This window comes from Pseudophryne corroboree, unplaced genomic scaffold, assembly GCF_028390025.1.
Source record: "Pseudophryne corroboree isolate aPseCor3 unplaced genomic scaffold, aPseCor3.hap2 scaffold_503, whole genome shotgun sequence".
NCBI lineage: Eukaryota > Metazoa > Chordata > Amphibia > Anura > Myobatrachidae > Pseudophryne > Pseudophryne corroboree.
This window is the reverse complement of record NW_026970108.1, coordinates 353,654-360,811: the sequence shown is the minus strand read 5'-3', so window position 1 is coordinate 360,811 and position 7,158 is coordinate 353,654.

The window sequence follows — 7,158 nt, the reverse complement described above, 5'->3', positions numbered from 1 at the left end:
AGATAAGGTATTTGTCCATGCCGCTACAGCACTACACACCCAGGCCGACGCAATTGCCGGTCTGAGTAAGGTACCTGAATGTGTATAAATGGACTTCAGGGTAATCTCCTGTTTGCGGTCAGCACACTCTTTGAGGGTAGCCGTATCCTGGGACGGGAGGGCTACCTTCTTGGATAAGCGTGTTAATGCTTTGTCCACCCTAGGGGAGGATTCCCATCGTAACCTATCCGTTGATGGGAAAGGATACGCCATAAGAATCCTTTTGGAAATCTGCAGTCTTTTATCTGGAGATTCCCAAGCTTTTTCACATAACTCGTTCAGCTCGTGTGAGGGGGGAAAGGTTACCTCAGGCTTCTTTCCCTTGTACATATGTACCCTCTTGTCAGCGACAGGGGGTTCCTCTGTGATGTGCAAAACATCTTTTATTGCCATAATCATAAATCGAATGGATTTTGCCAATTTTGGCTGTAACTTTGCATCATCGTAATCGACACTGGAGTCAGAATCCGTGTCGGTATCTGTGTCAACAATCTGGGATAGTGGGCGCTTATGAGACCCTGACAGTCCCTGCAACATAGGATCAGGCATGGGTTTAAATCCTGACTGTCCCAAAGCTTCTGCCTTGTCTAATCTTTTGTGCAATGAGTTTACACTAGCATTTAAAACATTCCACATATCCATCCAATCAGGTGTCGGCGGAGACACCACATTCATTTGCTCCCGCTCCTCTCTAATATAGCCTTCTTCCTCAGACATGTCGACACACGTGTACCGACACACTACACACACAGGGAATGCTTTTTCTGAAGACAGTTTCCCCACAAGGCCCTTTGGAGAGACAGAGAGAGAGTATGTCAGCACACCCCCCAGCGCTATATAACCCAGGAATAAAACAGTAACTTAATGTTTGCCCAGTAGTGCTGCTGTATGTAATTTGCGAATTATGTGCCCCCCCCCCCCTCTTTTCAACCCTCTTGTCTAACGTGGTATAAGCAGGGTAGAGTCCGGGGAGCTTCCTCTCAGCGGTGCTGTGGAGAAAAAATGGCGCTGGTGAGTGCTGAGGGAGAAGCCCCGCCCCCTCGGAGGCGGGCTTCTGTCCCGCTTAAACTGTAAAATTGGTGGGGGCTTATACATATATAAAGTGCCCAGCTGTATATATGTTATATTTTTGCGAAAGAGGTTTATATTGCTGCCCAGGGCGCCCCCCCTGCGCCCTGCACCCTTACAGTGACCGGAGTATGTGAGGTGTATGGGAGCAAAGGCGCACAGCTGCAGTGCTGTGCGTTACCTCAGTGAAGATCATGAAGTCTTCTGCCGCCTCTGAAGTCTTCTTTTCTTCTCATACTCACCCGGCTTCTATCTTCCGGCTCTGCGAGGGGGACGGCGGCGCGGCTCTGGGACGGACGGCGAGGGTGAGATCCTACGTACCAATCCCACTGGAGCTAATGGTGTCCAGTAGCCTAAGAAGCAGGACCTAAGGTGCAACTCAGATAGTAGGACTGCTTCTCTCCCCTCAGTCCCTCGATGAGGGAGTCTGTTGCCAGCAGTGCTCCCTGAAAATTAAAAACCTAACAAAATACTTTCTGTCAGAAAGCTCAGGAGAGCTCCTGAAAAGCACCCAGTCTCCACTGGGTACAGTATCAAACTGAGGTCTGGAGGAGGGGCATAGAGGGAGGAGCCAGTGCACACCCAGAACTAAAGTCTTTCTTAAAGTGCCCATGTCTCCTGCGGAGCCCGTCTATCCCCATGGTCCTTACGGAGTCCCCAGCATCCTCTAGGACATTAGAGAAAATAGGATTTTAATACCTACCGGTAAATCCTTTTCTCTTAGTCCGTAGAGGATGCTGGGCACCCGTCCCAGTGCGTACTGTGTCTGCAGTTATTAAATGGCCCTTAACTCCAGAACATTTATGTGGAGATGAAAACATCCAAGGAAGACTTGACCATCTTCCTTGGATGTTTTCCCTCTGTGTGACTGCTCTCCAGCCTCGGAGGGTTGCATCCGTGGTCCCTAGGATCCCGTCCTGGATCCCGAACCATCGCCCCTCTAGGTGGTGAGAACTGTGCAGCCACCAATGGAGTGAGATTCTGGTCTTGGAAGACAGGATTATCCTCCGGTGCATGTGTAGGTGGGATCCGGACCACTTGTCCAACAGGTCCCACTGGAACACTCTGGCATGGAACCTGCCAAACTGAATGGCCTCGTAGGCCGCAACCATCTTCCCCAGCAACTGAATGCATTGATGGATTAACACTCTTGCTGGTTCCAGAATTTGTTTGACCAGACTCTGGATCTCCAGAGCCTTTCCACTAGAAGAAAACCTCTTCTGTGTCCAGTATCACTCCCAAAAACAACAACCGCGTCATTGGGACCTACTGCGATTTTGGCAAGTTTAGGAGCCAACCATGTTGTTGAAGAACTGTCAGGGAGAGTAGATGTTTTGCACCAACTGGTCCCTGGATCTCGCCTTTATCAGGAGATCATCCAAGTACGGGATAATTGTGACTCCTTGCTTGCGAAGGAGGACCATCATTTCCGCCATCACCCTGGTGAAAATCCTCGGAGCCGTGGACAGACCAAACGGCAACGTCTGAAATTGGTAATGACAATCCTGAATTGCAAACCTCAGGTAGCTTGATGCAGTGGCTAAATGGGAACATATAAGTAGGCATCCTTTATGTCTACCAAAACCATGAAATCTCCTTTATCCCCCGGACTGGAGATCACTACCCTGAGAGATTCCATCTTGAAATTGAATTTCTTTAGGTAGAAATTAAGGGATTTCAGATTTAAGATTGGTCTGACTGAGCCGTCCGGCTTCTGGACCACGAAGAGGCTTGAATAAAAACCTTCTCCCTGCTGACTAAAGCTGATTTGAACAATCGGTGAGGGGGAACGTCTTGAAACCCCAGTTTGTACCCTTGGGACACTATTTGTAAAACCCACGAGTCCAGGTCCGAATGAATCTAGAACTGACTGAAGAGTTTTAGACGTGCCCCCCACTGGTGCGGGCTCCTGCAAGAGAGCCCCAGCGTCATGCAGTGGATTTGGCAGAAGCAGAGGACGATCTCTGCTCCTGCGATCTTGAAGAGGCTACAGACCTCTTCCCTCTTTTCCTTCCTCTACCTGCAAAGAAAGGGGAATCTTAACTTCTTGCATATCTATTGGGCCGAAATGACTGCGTCAGATAATGATGCGTCTTCATCCGTTGAGAGGGAACATAGGGCAAGAAGGATGACTTACCTGCGGGAGCTGCCGAGATCAAATTAACTAGGCCGTCGCCAAACAAGGCTTCACCTTCATAGGGAAGAGACTCCCTTTCTTCTTGGAGTCAGCATCAGCATTCCCTTGGTGAATCCACAATGCCCTCCTATCCGAGACTGCCATGAAATTGGCCCGTGAGCACTTGTGCCCGGTGTAGGATTTTTAAATATGTGTAGTTTACTGTATGCAAGGGTTTAAAACCTTTTAGGAACTGAGATCTAAGGTGTATTACATGTAGTTTAAAAAAAACAAAAAAGGTTTATTTTATGGCAGTAGTTTCCAAACTGGGGTTCTTGCACTGGTAGCATAGTTTGGTGGTCCAGGACCAATTAAAATTATTTATACTTTATTAAATTGGCAAAACCATTCCCTCACAACATAACTGAACCTGAGGATGACATGCTATAAACACAATTTACTTAATTTTATATTTTTTTCTGAATTTCTCAATAAAAAAAACTTTGGCCTAGGGGTGCCGTGAAACAAATTTTGATACTCTAGGGCAGGGGTGTCAAACCCATGGGCCGCATGCCGCCCCCAATGCATCCTTTTGTGGCCCACAGGCCGGGGTCCGGCAGGGGTCCTTTTGTGGCCCGATCACCTTGCTTAGAGCGAGGGCAGGAGAGTGCAGCCAGAGTCTTTGCTTTCTATGTGCGGCACCATCTTCCCGAAGAGATCACCGGGAAGATAGTGCCTCTTCCACTGGCTACAGCACAGGTATACTGGGGTGGGGTAGCAAACTGGGGGCCCCAATGGGCCCCTCCAGCAGTCCCTCTACCAAAACACGTCTTTTGGTGGTTTTGCGGTGTTGTTATAACTACATGGTGACGATACTGTAGCACAGAGATTTTCAACCATTTACAACTCACGTCACACAGAACAAGATTTAAATATTGACAAGGCACACTGAAATATAATGGTGATGCATGGTGCAGTATCGTGTCCTAGGATGTCATGTCGCAGCTTCTCCATAGGTAACGCCTGAACAGGCCCGGTGACAGGGGGGACAAAGGGGACACTTGTTCAGGGCTCCAAGTATTAAGAACAGAAATAATGGGGCCACAGTGCCAATATTGCTTTTTAAAGTGTATCCACCAACTGCTCAATTTAAGCAGGAAAACAATTAACAGGCCAACTAAACCCTCCCCCCTCCTTTTACCCCATCACTTTGTCCAGTCCCTGTGGTCCATACTGTATTGCCATTATTATGCATGTTGCTGTGCTGGCCCTTTTCTGAATGTCCCTGCCACCGCCACCGAAGAGCTGGATAGCCCAGTATGAAAACCACCTGCTGGCCTCACTGACGGTCCGAGTCAAAGGCTCCATTTTTTTTAAAGATCCCTCTGCCAAGTTAAGGGGGGTTGAGGGGGCCCCAGAGATATCAGTGCACTGGGCCCCGAGATTTCTGTTGCTGGCCCTGACCCTCAGGGGCGTATCTACCCCTTGGCCAGGATGGCACTTGCCAGGGGCACCATCCAGCTGTGCTAACCGTGGCTAAGGGATAGAGTTCTGCAGTCTCGAAAGGGCGCTATGGCAATCAGCGTGGGACTGACCAATTAGACGGTGAGGGAAGGATACTGAAATTGTCCCAACCCTGTTACAGTTTGAAACGCCCCTCAACTGCTGTCCACTGCTTCACTCCTAGCTCTGCCCCTTTGAAATTATTAATCCCTACCCCCCGGTAGGCGGAGTTCTCCAGGCCCATACTCAGGAGTCACCACTGCTGTACATTATGTGCCGGTTGTAGAGGCAGAGCGGGGAACATCAGAGATCGCCACAAATTACACAGTGGGCAAGGAGATGGCTGGAGACAGCTGCACAGCCATGCCTTGCAAGTTCGAGAGAGCTGTTGAATTTCAGCACTTCAAGTCAGAGCCTGCCCCCTGCTGCCCAAGCAGTCCGTGACAGTTAGTGTCGAGGAGGGGGGGATTTGTGCATGTGTGCTATCAGTGTGTGTGTGTGTGGGGGGGTGGAGGATGTGTGTGACTGTGAGGGAGCTGTCAGTGTCAGTGGGGAGAGGAGCAGGAGGGAGTTGTCAGTGTGTGGAAGTGATGAGAGTTGTCAGTACTGGGGAAATGTGTGTGTGTGTGTGTGTGTGTGTGTGTGTGTACTAGATTTAGGAGTGTGTGTTTGTGAGAGGTTTCAGTTGGGGAATTAGAGTTCATACAGTAATTAAATGTTTTCATATTGAGAACTACATCTCCCAGCATATACAGTGTGCTGGGGATGCTAACAAGCTTTATTTAAAAGTTTAAAAAACATTGCTTTTATGACTGCAATGGTTTAAAAGGGAGAGCTATAAATCAATTTATCAGTGAATGATCGCAGTTTGAGCTGTTACATTTTACTGAACCACCTATCCCTCCACACTCACTACCTGTCCTCAGGATACATTTACCATCCCGGCAGACGGTATACCGGCGGTCATTTGACCGATGTTGGAATCCTGACACCACTTGGGAGACTGGTGCCGGCACACAGACAGCCAACATCCCGAAGGCGAGTATTGGAGGGAGGGTTAGGACCGGGGGAGCGGGTGATAGGGAAGGCACTAGGAGGGGGGGGGGGTTAGTCCTAGCTGCCACCCCCTGAGGGTTAGCCCTATCCGCCACCCCCCCCAGAGGGTTAGGATTAGGTATCATGTGACTGCTGGAATCCCGAGCGCCGGATGCCATACCCAACCCCCTTTACTTTTTCAGGCATTTCTATCTCTCCTCTCTCTATGGTGTTCCGATTGCCCACTTTCCCTTGTGCTTTTCTCTCTCTCTCCTTTGTTTAGAGCATCAGTTTCTGTAGTCCACTTTATCCTTATTTTTTCCAGTGTTTCACTATCTCTCTGATGTAATGAGGATGTATGGTCTAGAGGGATCAGTAATGCATTGTACTGTATAGAGGCGTCAGGGATGTAGCGTAGGGTATAGAGGCGTCAGGGATGTAGCGTAGGTTATAGAGGCATCAGGAATGTAGCGTAGGGAATAGAGGCATCAGGGATGTAGCGTAGGGTATAGAGGCGTCAGGGATGTAGCATAGGGAATAGAGGCGTCAGGGATGTAGCGTAGGGAATAGAGGCATCAGGGATTTAGCTTAGGGAATATAGGCATCAGGGATGTACTAGCAGGTATATAGAGGTCAGTGTACTGTATAGAGGGGTCAGTAATGCAGTGATGGTTATAGAAAGGTCAGTGATGTAGTGTAGGGTATAGAGGGGTCAGTTATGTAGTGTGGGGTAAAGAGGGGTCAGTAAAGATACTAAGCTGAAGTACTTAGAACACTTCTTGAATTAAGACACAACCTGCAAGAAAAAGTATGCAATATGGGTGAAAAGGCAAATGTCAGAGGTCTGATACAAGTAACCAGCTCCACACCTTGCACCACATAGCGTTATGTTAAACTGGGATATGTTCTTTTTTGGTGTGTGTGTATGTGTGTGGGGGGGGGGGGGGGTGCCAAAGGAAATTTTTGCCATTGGCTCCTTTGGTCTAGAACCAGCCCTGATCACAAAATATTTTTGTCTAAGCAGACTGGACATTGATCAGCGTTGGCTCATTCTCAGCCCCCCGCCCAGCCTCTGCTGCCAACAGACTGCTATTAGCTAGTTAACCTTCTGCCTTCCCTATCTATGACACAGACTGCTGCTAATGCTACCAGACTGTTCCCAGTGGCTTCACACCAACAGTGAATCCCAGCCGATGATGTAGGGCAGCGTGTGGGGGAGGGGGTCAGTTGCTGTGGCTCCAACATGGTAACCGCCAATGGACTGCAATGCTTTATCGAAAGGGGGGGCGCCAGTCCCTTACTTTGCCAGGGGCGCTTGGACCCCTAGCTACACCTCTGTTGACCCTAACCGATACCCCTAAACTAACCATAATTCCTGCAGTAAAAATCCATGTTTC